This window comes from Condylura cristata, unplaced genomic scaffold (genome assembly GCF_000260355.1).
Source record: "Condylura cristata isolate star-nosed mole 26May11 unplaced genomic scaffold, ConCri1.0 scaffold00012, whole genome shotgun sequence".
NCBI classification, from domain to species: Eukaryota; Metazoa; Chordata; class Mammalia; order Eulipotyphla; family Talpidae; genus Condylura; species Condylura cristata.
In genome coordinates this window covers 29,458,478-29,472,783 of record NW_004567113.1, presented here as the reverse complement: position 1 = coordinate 29,472,783, position 14,306 = coordinate 29,458,478, and the positions used below count along the sequence as shown (strand labels likewise).

Sequence of the window (14,306 nt, the reverse complement as noted above, 5' to 3'; positions counted from 1 at the left end):
AAGCAGCAGTAAACATGGGGGGTACAGGTATCTTTTTCAATCAGTGTTTTTGTGTCTTTTAGGTAGATACCTAAGAGTGGGCATGCATCCCTGTTTTTAATCACAGCACTACTTACAATAGGTAAATCTTGGAAACAACCAAAATGCTCAAAACTAGATGATTGGATCAAGAAGATGTGGTTATATATATGCAATGGACTACTATTTGGCAATCAAAACAGATAAATTTATGCCATTCATGCAACATGGATGGAGCTGGAAGGGATTATGCTCAGTGAAATAAATCAGAAGGAAAAAGAAAAATATCAAATGGTTTCACTTATAGGAGGAATTTAAGAGAACCAAATAAGACAGGGGAGAAGTATATTGTTATTACAATACAAAACAATACAGGGGAGGGGACAGAGAGGAATCAGAAGGAGAGAAGAATGTGGGGGCTATAGTGATGATGGGATGGAGAGGGGGAAGTAAACATTGTTATAGAATGAACAATAATGTAAATAGATATTTAAAAAATAAAAAATAAAGTCAAATCATTGTGAATCTGTAAATAATTATTTAAGTGTAATTAGGTCAGCTATGACTGCATATTTTCTCTTGACTTCCAGCCATCTTAACCACTGAACTTGTTTACAGTTAGACCAGGTATAGCCAGAAAAGTTACGTACTGTCTCTAGTTAGCCAACTTCAGTAAGGTTGTTTCCAGTTTATCATCTGCTCTCAATTTAGTGAAGCTTCCAAGGTAAAGACAGTTACATGTTGACAGTTCAAGACTAAAAGATTGCCAGACTGAACCACTGAATCTTAAACATAACCAGCTTGCTTTTTAAAAGAAATCAGAGACACAGTGATATCACAAAGACTACAAACTTCTGGTCATGTTGGAGGTGTAGAATGAAAGGGAGTGATTACTTTAGTCATGTAGGTAAAACATTTTCCTGCCAGAATTTGGGCAGTTTAATCCTACTGAAATTTGGGGGCTTATCACATTAGTATAATTTCTACGGGCCTAGAGGGTTGGAGCATGTGGCAGCATCCCTTTAAGGTAAAAGATGGATAAGCTGTGGAATCTGGCTCTTTCATCACCAGAAGAGAGGCACAGCATCAGTAGGTCTTTTTGTATTTTGGAACCTTCCAAAATACAATATTTGGGTAGGACAAAAGAAGGTACTGCAACAAGCCCAGGCCCATCCTGGTGAGCTGCTGTTTGGACCAGTGATCCAGCAGATCCAGGGGTGCTTGGGTTGTCAATAGCAGACTGCAGTGTTGTCTGGAATTTCTGGCAGTCCCTCTCAGGGACTTCCTTAGGAACTGGAGCAAATCCTTGCAACTACTCTCTTTTGGAGAAACAGGTTTTGACTTGCTAATGGATATTAGTTGAGACTGAATGCTTACCACTCATGGTTAATATGATCTGAACTGCCCATTGTAAAATGGGTGTAGCCCAGCCCACTAAGCCATAAAGTTGGGTGTACAAAGCCACATTCCATTATCAAAGGGAAGTGAGGCAGGCCATGAAAGTAAGTGAGTTACATGAAGAAGGTGCCCAAACACCACGGCCCCCACTTTTGCTGCACTACCTTCTTGTCCCATCCTCTACCTGTGACTTCGTGCAGAGATTCCTATGACTAGTTGACTGAGGAGGAGAAAATGTGGGCCAAGTGTGTGGATAGTTTTACACAACATTCAGGCACCACTCAAAATCTGTGCTTCTCTACTCTGGGACATCCCTAAGGGAGGAGGGGAAACCTCCCATGGGGAGACCTGTAGTCAGTGGTTCATTTTATTTGGAAGGGAAAGTGAGTGGCGCACGTCATATCAATTCTGTTTATGGCCAGTGGTTTGATTGGATGGTCAAGGACTTGGTCAGGAACTTGGAACAAACATGGCTGGGAAATTGGTGACAAAGATCTGGGAGAGAGGTTTATGGATAGCTCTCGAAAGTGGTAAAGGACTTTAAGATGTATTTCTCAAGTGAATGCTTACCAAAGGTTGAGGATGATTTTAATAATTAGATATATAGACTATGGCTTATTCTGTAGATACCTGACACTCCCTTTCCAGGTTTTATGGGTAGGAACAAAAGGTCCCAGGACCTCCTCTGCTTGCCGTGCTTCTTCAAAAAGCATCATGCATGGATTTACAGAATGCGTTTCCACGGTAACTGTGTCACACACAGCCATCACCCCTGGTTAAGGAACTGGATAGGCTTCTGCTTTTGGAAGTCATTCATCTTGCATTCCTTCCCTGACTTCCTGTCATACTGAAGCAGCTGGCTTGACAGAATGATGGCATGGTCTTTAGAAGACTCTTAACGGCTTCTACAGAGCCAACAAGGTCCAATACATTGTGGGGTTGGGTTGGGGTAGCGTCTCCCAGGTATAGTCTGCTCTAAACCAGAATCCAAGATGTTGTTTCTTCCACAGCCAGGCTTCATGAGTCCAGGAATCAAGGGGTGAAATAAGTAGCTCATTTACTGTTACCCTTGGTGATACACCAGGAAGATGGCTTGCTTCCTTTGACATGAGGTTCTGCTGGTCCACAGTGCCCATCAGGAGACACAATCGTGTTTCTACGTAACTGGTAGTTGAAACTCTCCATGATCACTTTGGAGTCTTCAGTGTCTCTCAATCAATGGGTAAGAAGGATTTTACTGTACTGGCTGAAGTGACAGATCCTGATGACCAAGGGGAAGTTGGGCTGCTACCACACTATAGTGGTAAGGAAGAACAAGGTCTGGAATATAAGAGATCCTTTAGGACTTCTTGTAGTCTCCATACCCTGTAGGGTAGTAGAAAATTACAGGTCAATTCAAAACAGTTTATGGTCGAGTTTCTTCAGGAATGTGGCTTTGGGTCACCTCATGGGCAAAGAGCCACAGGCAGCTGATGTACTTGCTGAGGGCAAAAGGAATGTAGAGTAGGCGGCAGAGAAGGTGATTTGAGACTAGTTATGACCTCAGTGTGGGGAGGGAAATGCACTGGACTATGGTGATGGCACACGGGTGATTTGGTGATGGAAAGCCCACGGGGATTACAACTGAGATGGAAAAAGGCACAAATTGATGTAAAAATAAACTATTATATTATTGAAAAAAGAAAAAAAAAACTAGATATGACCAAATAACCAGGTGGTAGTTGCAAAAAAAAGGACAGTTAGGAGTCCTTCCTTATTGCTATGAATGGTTTGTATGTTTATACAAATATAATCAATTTTTTTCTGTTTTATTTTTAATCCTCTAACACAAGATGTGCTAATAATAGTTAATTTATATGTCAGTACGTTACAGAAGAAATGGGCGCCTCACCCAAAGTTGTTGTTTTCCATCCACTTCTGGGTAACAGTTTAGAGTATTTTCAGATGTGCATGGGATTTCTGTCATGTCAGTGGAAGTATAACTTTGTTACTGACTTTATTTGGGGGTTACATATGGTTTAGGGGGATGTGAATAGTGCCAAGAGGACAAAGGAGGGCGTGCCATGATGGTTTTGATGTGTCACCTTGACAAGGTGACAGTCTCCAGTTATTTAATGAAACTTAAAGGTCGTTTACGTGAACTGTCATTGTGAAGGTATTTTGCAGTTGCAACTAATGTTCATGATCGGTTGACTCGGAGATGATCTGGGTGTGCCTGATTCTGTACATATGCTGAAAGGGGCTGAGGCTTCACTGAGTGAGGATCATCCACCTTTGCAAAGGTACCTGTGTTTCCTGTGGGCTTGCCACACTCAGACTTCCTAGCCAATGTCCACCTAGAGTAAGCCAATTCCTTGCTTATCACTGAATCTTAGTGACCTTACAGGTAAACGGGCGCACACATGTGCACACAGGCAAATGTGCACACGCATTTCTTACTGGCCTGTCTCTCTGATTACTCTTGGCTCTACACAGCCTCTCAGCTGTCCCTGAACTTGTTTCATCCATCACTGCTGACAGCCAGACCCTGCACTGAGGCTACATGCATCCACTGTTCAGTAATGTGTGTTGAGGTGAATTCAACGAGTTCAACCGTTGTGTGCAACTATCCTTTGTTGAGGTGTTTTTTTTTTAAGATTTATTTATTTATTTATGCATACATGAAGTGGGGTACAGGTCAGAGGTGTGGAGGGTGAGAGGATTCACCAGAGACAGAGTGGGGAGCAGAACAGGCGGTTTGACTGAAATGTACTGCTGAAGGGAACAGTGGACAGCAGACGAGGCAGGAGAGGTCTGTTGTGCCACGTGGGTCACTTCCCTGGCAGAGATTGAACTTCTGTTTCAGCCTGCCAATAGCTTCATAGAACCAAGACTTAAGCCCCTGGCACCTCTAGGGAGACCTCCTTTGTTGAGGTTGTTTGCTACTGTGCTTAAACACTAGGGCAAACGAGCAGGCGATGTATCCAGCGGTATTTTCCACTCAAACTTATCACCCTCCAAAACTCAAGTGGCAGAAGCTGGCAGTGAAAAGAAACAACGCCCACATATCTTCCAGTATGTGGGAGAAATGTGGCACATTAAAACATGTCTGCCTCTGTTACTATTTCTAAGTATTTTGTTTTATTTCTCTTGTGAATGATGCCGTTTATGTGAAAGGGGATTTCAGGGAAGACCAGTGGGAAGAAGGGGAATAAGAAATATTAAAATCAATGTGGTTTTGAGAAATAGGGAGCCCAAGAAATAGGCAAATAATTGTGATTATCATTGACCAAGCCTTGCCAGATTTAGGTGAGTACATAAGCATTTCAGTGAGTTTCTGTGTATGTGCAGAAACATTACTAAATATTCAGAATCACAAAATGAAAATTAAGGGCTAATGAGCAAAATGAACTCATAGCACAAAACAAAAAACTTCATCAGTGACATATTTTAAAAGGATAGGTACCTAATAAAAAATGTAGCACAGGTTTATATGTATTAGATAGTAATGAAATAAATAAATGCTACTATGAAGATGGCTCTTTTCCTTGAGAAGAAACTGATATTTGCTTGTGGACTGGAGCATTCCAGACAGACTGCAGCTTGTGAGTTATCCTCAGGTAGTGAAGAAGTTATCTGAACTCAGGTAGAAAACTGAGGCCACGTGTTCATCGGTCCACCTTATGACACAGACAGAAACCTAAGGTAACTGGTAGGCATTTATGGTGTATGCATATGGGCACTTTCTGTATCCCTCCATACCTCATTCAGCTGGGTACCATTTTCTGCTCTCACCTATCTAGTGTTTCTCCTGGGTGAGATAGCATGAGTTAATCATAGTGAAGCAAAACTTCATTTTTAAAACAAGTGTGATTGCAGACTATATTGCATAAAGAGATCACCAAAATCCCAAATGTTCTTTCTAAGTTTGGCAAAATTTCATTCGTTAGCAACATTTACGGTAGCTGTGGATATTTTCTGGAAGTATTGCTTTTGATGATAAAGTGTAGTCATAGACCCCACTAAGGTCTACATACACCTTTATACAGTCTGAGAAATTCCGATTATTAAGACACATCTGGCAATAGGCCTGTATTTTTGAACATCTGCTTTGCATCTAGCATCCTCGTGTGTGCTACAGAAGCAGAAAAACCAAGAGTGCCCATTTCCAGGGAACTTGCAGTTCTGGAAGTTGTAACATGCCTTGCCATCCTGGACTGGGCCGACTGGATTGGGTGGCGTTGTATGATTGGAGTTGATGCCTATCCATGCACATGCCAAGAACAGAGGAAGATGTATTCTTTGTGGTTGACATGTTCAGGGAGGGTTTTTGAGGGAAAGTGACACCTCATCTGTGTTTGGAGAGTAACTAGGAGGTGTCTAGGCAAGAGAAGATTTACCTCTTTAAAGAACCTCTCTCCAAATACAGTCACATCTTTGGCGGTTAGATTTCAACATTGGTGTTTGGGTTGAAGGGGACAGTTCCTGCTGTGAGACTGTGGAACCATGATCAAAAAGCACAAGAAGGCCCTCCCTGGTGGTGCAGCGGGTTAAAGCACAGCACTAAGAAGCTTAAGCCACTTCCGCATGAGTTCGATCCCCGCCTGCCCTGGAGGAGATCCACATGGCAAGGCAGACCCCTCCTGACCTGCCCACTGCCTCCCTTAGCAGTGTACTTCATCACTCTGCCTGTTCTGCTCCCCACTCTGTCTCTAGTGAATCCTCGCACCCCCCACACCTTTGGCCTCTACCCTAGCTCTTGTATGCATAAATAAATACTTTTAAACATAAATAAATTAGCAAAGTCCATTGAACATGTGTATACTGCACTCTAATATATACTGTTTACATGAGTGTTTGAAGTCAGAACTTGACCTAAAACATTAGGTTTGTTTAACCAAGGAGGCGTAAAGCATTCTATCAACTCATTTGCTCATGTTCATTGAGCTTTGTGCTCTTGGATTCAGGGACGTGTGTGAATGAGACGCGCTATATCTAACGCAACTGAAAGAGATTGATAAAACCTCATGAAGGCAGTGTTTCCAGAATGTGTTTAGAGGAATACTAGTCAGATGTCCAGAAGGTCAAGTTTCAAGAGCCAAGCAAGTTGGGGAAGCATTACATGGTCTTTGTTATTCTGTAGAGCAATAATAATAGCTTATTAAACCCTCAGAAAGTTCCCGTAGTGATGAAGCTATTTAGCTCTGTTTCACCTGGATTCTCAAGTGTGCGGATCTTTGAAGAAGGACCTGGAGCCAGTCCATGCATAGACCACAGCCTGAGAAACCCCAGACTAAGACATCTGTGATGCTTAATGTGAAGTCTGTGATGAGAAATTCAGTTTCTCATTTGGAAGTAGACCATATAAATCCAACACAGAGAAATTGCCTGTTTTTATTAGTTTAGATTTATAAATGAAAATGTAAGAGTTAGATCCTATGACAAATGGAAAATGAATTTGATTTGCTTGACTTGCCCAGTGATTTTTAATTTTTAGAATCATCTCTATAAACTAGCAATTATGATGATGCAGTCACCAAATGGTGTGTAATTATACCCATGAAATAATGGATAATGAGTGCTTTTTTAAATGAAAAAAAAATCCCTAGAGTAATTGTTGGCTGATGAAAATAAATTAATTCAATTCAGTACTTAAGGAATGAAATGACTGTGACCCCTGAGCAGTAGAGACACACATAGAAGCCTTTCCTTGTGGAGAGTTACAATAGTAAAAGACTGAACTGTTAAGAAAATGTGGTTTCCACTCCCTTTTCTTTGGTATATTCACTCTTAGACTTTAAGATGATAAATTTCCAAAGAAACTGGCAAACAGATATTTCATAGCTGGTAATAGATGGCAGGATTTGGGCACAGTACTTTGTCTCTGGGGCCACACACTTAACCCTGACTAGCTTTGTGCCTTCAGCAGGTACAAAGTCAATTTTAGTAGCAATTTCGTTTCTGGTTTCTCCAACCACCCAACAAAAGTAAATTTGCTTTGTAAATACAGCATCTTAAATACTCTAGTGCTGGAGAATACTTCGGAAGAGTTCAGAAGTACTTTTACTACAGTGTGAAAATTGCTTTCATCCTGAGGCCCCATCTGTGTATAAGTCCCCAAGGGAACAGTCGGTGCTGTTTGTCAAGAAAGTGGCTTCCAGTGATGATCATCACTTGATGCAGTTGATTCTGTGGAGGCAGACTGCTACTACAGCCTCCAGTCATAACTTGATCATAAAATGGCTCATTTGATAGCTATTTATAGGCACAAGCTCAGATTTTCATAATGGTTGTTGTGGCATAGAATTGCAAATGTTTCATAAAATGTAGGCACTTGCTTTTTGGGGCATGAGAGATCTTGTTTCCAAACTTTGAGAATAAAATTCCCTAATTTCGGAGTAAATGCATTCTCTGATTTATAAAATTTAATTTTTTGTTAATGTTGCTTAGTCACAGTTTGCTGTCTAAATGTAGAGGGGGGGGGGCCTCCCTGATGGCACAGTGGATTAAAGCACAGCACTAGGAAGCTCTTTCAAGCCACTGTAGCATGAGCTCAATTCCCAGCCAGGGAGGTGACCCACATGGCACGGCAGATCTCGCCTGTCTTGCCCGCTGCTCCCCTCAGCAGTGTATTTCATCAGTTTGCTTGTTCTGCTCTTTACTCTGTCTCTGGTGAATTTTCTCACCCCCTACACCTCTGGCCTGTACCCCAGTACTTGTATGCATAAATAAATAAATCTTTAAAAAAAATAAAATAAATGTAGGGTGGGATTTAATGTAGTTACTGAGTCTTTGAATAGAGTTAAGCCTGGAAAACTATTTAATCGCCACCATCAATAATAACATTATCATAAATATTGTTAAATTTTATTTAAAATGATAGGGAATGTATGTATTAAATTTGAAAATAAGGGAGGTAAATTAATTTGTTTATTTAACTGAGATATCAAATACTTAGATTTTGGAGCAGACTTGTAAGCTTTTATGTCCCGGGCTCCCAACAGAGACTGGTTTTCTTAGGACTTAGAATCTCTTTTTTCTCAAAGTAAGAGGAATTTTTGCTGCTGGAAAGAGAGTTTAACCATTCTCTTACCTTCCTTACCATAACTAAGGTGCTCCTGGGATGGCCTTTCCCCAACAATTCATGAGGCGTGCCCTAGCTGACATCTGGACTTTGAACCATCTTCCAGAATGTTGTGTTGCTCATCCAAGTGTCTGCCCACATCGTTAGATGCATCTGCAGTGAGAAAAAGGCCACTGATAGAAAAAGGAAACGAAAGAAATTTTACTTTAGAAATAAGTGAAATTAACATTAGCCCTTCTTTGACCATTTACTATTTAGGATGCCACCAAATTAGGGAGCAGTTATCATTGGTCATGCACATACTTTTAATGCTAGACTAGTCATAGAGAAGGTTCTCACTTATTTCATCAGTCAGTGCCGAAGGCCAATTAAATGATAATGCAACGATCCCTGTGACACCTGACAGAATTTTTGAATTTAATTTTTAATGGATTCATTTTATGAATGGTCAGTTCTTTTTAATGTTCTTTGATGATCTTCAAACACTAATTATCAATTTGCTCAATTACCCATTGGGGGTTTTACTCATTGGAAGCCATAGTAGTTGTCATGAATTCTCCACTCTGTTTTCACTCCTGAAAAAGTAAACACTGAAAACATACGCACATTCAGAAGTCAAGCCTTTCACAATTTTTTGTGCTTTTGTCATATTTATATTGCACACTCCTTCTAAATAATGCAGAAGTGAAAGTAATGTAATCCTTATTGGGGGAGCTACATCCTTACTTACATAGTGCCTCCTGTATGGGAGACATCTGAAACTGTACGGCGTTCCTTTCCTGTTCAAATGGGATGTATAAAAGAGGTGCTTTCAAGGACTGATGAAGTTTGACGGTCAGCTTGTGCCTGTACTGAGAATGCCAGACTGTCACCTGCGGTTGTGATTATTCTGACTGCTTCTTCACTGTCTTATGCTTGGGGCATTGTAGTTTAAAGCACTTCTCTCTTACTTCAAATTTTCTATGCTCTCTCTGTAAGGCCAAAACTGAAGGTGACCACAGGAAGTAAGCAGAGTCGTCTGAACATCACTGATCCCCCATTAGGTCCCGATCTCGATGCAGACTCTGGCCCACAGAGGTCTGGGGCTGTGATGCTGGGCTGGAGGCTCCTGTCTGTGTATTTGTGCAGGTATTTTTCTGCACACACTGAGCGTTCAGATTTCTTTGCGTGCAAAGCTCTTAACTCCAGCTTTGAAGATGTTTCCTGTGATCGACAAGTGATTTCATCCCTCTGTGCTTCCAGTTCCTCATCTATCAAATGGGGATTTAATAGTATCTTCCTCTGAGGACTGTTGTGAGGATTACTTGAGTTAACGTTTCTAAAGTTCTTAGAGCAATGGTGCATAGTAAGAGTTAAATAATTAAAAGAAAAAGGAGATTGAGAACCAGATAAGTAACTCTTTAGGCTTCTTCAAGAAAAGATCTGAGAAGATGCTCCTTCTGGTTTGGGGTGATTTACACTTCCTTTTCTGAGGTGGGAGTGGAATGATGGACGTGAAGCAGCAGGACGGAAGGGTATTACCTACAATGCGTATGGGGAACGCTGGCAGCAAGCACAGGGCCTGGCTGGATGAAGTAATATATGGGTAAATGGTCTCAGCAACTCCTTGGGGATGCTTTACAATAGATTTTAAAAGGTAACAAGAGAAATAAACTGAACATAAATGGTGTTGAAGGGGCTGAGGGCAAAGCTTATGCCAAGAGTTAGCAGTTACGATCTCACAAAGCCTGAAGCAAAGTGATTCCCAGAGATTTTATGATGTGTGTGTGTGTGTGTATACAATACGTATACACATATATAGACATATGTGTGTGTATATAATATGCATCCACATATATAGACATATATACACACATACACATGTCTACACACATGTATTCACATTTTTTAAGTGTCTGACACATATTTTCCTCAGTTTCCTCTGTAGAAAGGGGCATGTGCCGTCTGCTTTGTTAAAGAAAGTGGAGCCAGTGCCCTCCCTGGTGGCACAATGGATTAAAGCACAGCACTGTGAAGCTCTTTGCAGCCACTGTAGCACAAGTTCAATCTCCAGTCAGGGAGGTGACCCACATGGCTTGGCAGACCTCTCCTGACCCAGACCTACCCGCTGCTCCCCTCAGCAGTGTATTTCATCAGTCTGCCTGTTCTGCTTCCCGTTCTGTTTCTGGTGAATCCTCTCAACCCCCCCACCTTTGGCCTGTACCCCAGTTCTTGTATGCATAAATAAATAAATCTTAAAAAAAAAGAAAGTGGGCCCACCTTTATGTGGCACATGCCAGGGGGTACTGTACTGGCTGCTGTGAAGCCCAGAATCCCCTTGGTTTTGTCCTCAGGTGTTTCTTGAGAGCCCGGACAACAGAAGACATACCAGACCCTTGACTCATCTCTACCTGGCTGTGCACACAGCCAGGGCCAGCCCTAGATTCCTGGCACAGGGCTTGGGCTTGGTGGCTGCCCTTTGCCCTGACTCTCTGTTAGAGGCAGCTGAGTTGTAATTTGCGCTACACTCTGAGTATAGCCCTGTCAAACTGCAGCCTACGTTTATATTGCAATTCACAGACAAGAAGAAGGGGAGCAAATTCCAGCCTTTTAAGAAGTTGTTTGGCAAACGGAAAAAGAAAGACGCTTCACTGTCCCAGGACGCATCAGCAGGGAAGAATCATTCTCCCCAGAGTGTCAGCAATGGGACCTTCTCTTCAGATGATGAGACTCTGGAGGACAATCTAAGGTAAGATACTCACACATTTCCCCCCCTCCTCCCCAATCTTGGGTGGAGTTCCAGAGTCGGGGGAGGGAATTCCCTAAGGAGACAGGAGGGGAATCACAGACGTTCCTCCTCTGGGGAGATGGAAGACTTGGTGTATCATGTGCATTCTGTGTGGAGAAGTCACCTTAGAGGACTGGCAGGTGAGAGTGACCTCACTAGGTAGAAAAGCACAGGCCTCACCTGTCATTGGTGGCAGGTCTTTTAAGACTGCACTCTGCAATCTGTGCCACCATAGACATGGTGGTATAAAATCAAGAAGGGGAATTTATTAGGGGGAAAGGATAACTCTACAGATAAAGGTTTTTCAGACTCCACCCCCACGCCAGGCACCAAAACTACAAATACCATCAACACCAAAGGGAGAACTGCTAGAACCCGAGGGCAGAGTTAAGCAGCCATTTTGGAGATTTTGGGAGATAAAACCAGACATGTTGGGTTGAGGGTCTCTCTCTTGGCCTAGTGTCTGGTCTCTTGGTTCTGGATCAGCTCTCAGCTTGCCATTGGGGTTCCAGGTCATCGGAACTGGGAGGATGCATTAGTTAACTTGTATCTCTCTTTCCCTGGGTTGTTCCTTTTCTTTTTCCCTTGTAAATAAGCCCATTGTTGATCTTTTTGTGCTTATCCGCAGTGCAGTTGAATCTTATAGGAATGAGTGAGGACCCACAAACAAGTAACCCAGTTCACACTGGGTTGCCCTGTAACAGTAGCGGGAGCACCTCTTGGCTCAACAGGTTTCCTGTTACCCCACATCCCACTACGTGGCAAAGAGAAGGGATGGTGTATTAAAAGAGCTTTTTAATACGTGTGTCGATGCTCCTGAGGCATACCCTGGCCCCCCCACCTTTCTTTCTTACAGTAGAGGTTCTTTGGGAACTCAGGGAGCCAGAGTCAGAGATGGTTAAACTCTGTTCTCACAACTTAGAAACCCCCTTCTCTGAGAAGCCTTGCCCACACTGTCGTCATATCTGTGTTCCTCTGTCACAGGGTGCCCAGCTCCAGCAAAGAACTTGTCTTTCTCTATGGAAAATATTGATGAGGTTGCCTCTCTCACTTAATTACAAGTTCCATGAAATCCAGGACCAGGTTTTTATTCAGTCTCATTACTAGATCTCCCCAAAAGTTTCCAATGAATGTCTGGCACCTTATAACCCACCCTAATGCATGTTGAAGGACTGGATGATGTCGTCTGTGGTATTCTGTGTTTCCAGAATGAGGACAGAAACAGCCACATAGCCATCTGTCAGTCAGTTCTCATAGCTACGGCTGTTTGGGCCCAAACTGTGAAGCCCTGAGGCCAGTGGACACACTGGGTTTTTCCGCGCCCACCGACGGCAATGTTAGTCTGCTGGTAGTGATTTCTTTACGACAGACCTGAGTTTGTTTCCATTGGCTTTAGTAAATTCCATTGGAATTTAATGGAAGGAAATGATTTACCCAGAAGGCAAGTAGAGTCAGCCCTAGACTCACCCAGTTATTGAAATGTTAACCCTGATATATTGTCCAGTATGAATTGGTTTTTATTTTACTTCAGTTTCTTCAATTGTAAAATGTAAGAACAAATTTTTTTGCCTCACACTATCAGAATGAGGCACAAATACTAAAATGTGGCCAAGTGGCAATTGGATGCAAAGTACAGCCAAGTCTGGAAGGTTCTCCTTTAGAAAGATTGTGCTATGGAGACACGGCCTACTCTAGCTATATAGCCATACCTCGTTTTATTCTGCTTGACAGGTACTGTGATTTTTACAAGACCTTTCACCAACAAAGTGATTGCAAATCACAATAGACTTACGTGATGATTCATATTTTTTAACACGCAAGTACTTTTCAAATTATGTATATTTCTTAGACATTTGCTATTGCACATTTAATAGAGTTCAGTATAATATAAACATGACTTTTATGTGCATCTAGAAATAAAAAAAAATGTGTGACTCACTGTATTATAATATTTGCTTGATTGCAGTGGTTTGGAACTGAATGTGCAATATCTCCAGGGTGTAGCTGTAGTAGGCCATGGTTTGGCCAAGTCCTTGGTTTCTCTGTTGGCCGCCTAGCGGAACCTCTGGAACAGTAGAGGGTCATCTTGGCAAACAGGTTTGGGAAATTCTGGGTTAAACAAATTATAGAGGCTATTTAGCATAGGACTTTTCAAGCTTTTACTATGCTGATGTGCCCTGAGAATCTCCAGGAAGGGGAATGTAGAAAGGAATATTCTCAAGTTTCTTTGACCCATAAACTTTTTTTCTCCCCAGAGAATAAATATCCAATGGCATCTATTAAAGCTACCATTCATTGACCTTAGCACAAAAGTGCTGTGTATAGGTCAACTCATGTAATAATATTTACCCCGACACGCCGATATTGGCATTGTTATCCCTGTTTCAAAAATAGAAAACTAAGGCTAGAGAGCGACTTGCCCCATTGAGCCACACAGAGCACATCTTAGCTGTCCATTCTTCTGCCTCTCGAGGCCGCAACCTCACTAGGGAGCTAGTCACGTGACCCTGAATTATCCTGTGGCCCCGGGTCATCCAGCTCAGATATCTTGCAGCCTTCAGGCGCCTTGGCCAAGGTTTACTACTTCCTAGGATTCCAGCTGTCCTTCAGTTTCTAACAGCCAGCATTTACTACATCCTAAGCAGCTACAGTGCTTTATAGAAAGTGCCAGTTGTAAACACAGTGAGAACTGAAGGGCTCCAGGGAGTGAGAGCGCAGCGTGACTGCAACTGGAGCAGGCGAGAGAGGACTCAGGTGTGAGAAGATTTTGAACTGGCTCCAAATGCTGGGCAGTACTCAGAGTGCTGAGAGGCCACGGCACGGACATTTCAGGTCAAGGATGACCTGACAAAGACTTTCATTAACAATGAATGTGGCAAGTAGAATAAGAAGGAATTTTCTAGATCGCTCTGTGAGACCAGTGTTAGCCTAAGAAGTAGACAAGCAAAGACATTACAAAAAAGAAAACTACACAACAATGTCCTTTATGGATATAGATATGAACATCCTCAATAAAATATTAGTAAATGGATTCCTATAACATAGAAAAAGAATTATCCA

The 14,306-nt window shown here is 42.1% G+C and overlaps 1 protein-coding gene across 1 annotated transcript in view; it reads left to right on the top strand.

Annotated features, from left to right (window-relative positions):
- The window catches only part of KIAA1211 (KIAA1211 ortholog), a 125,243-nt gene that overhangs the window by 71,995 nt on the left and 38,942 nt on the right, over positions 1 to 14,306 (top strand). Inside the window, exon 3 of the mRNA XM_012724220.1 lies at positions 11,039 to 11,207. The gene's annotated coding sequence lies outside the window, so the exon portion shown is untranslated. The remainder of the gene's footprint in view (positions 1 to 11,038; positions 11,208 to 14,306) is intronic.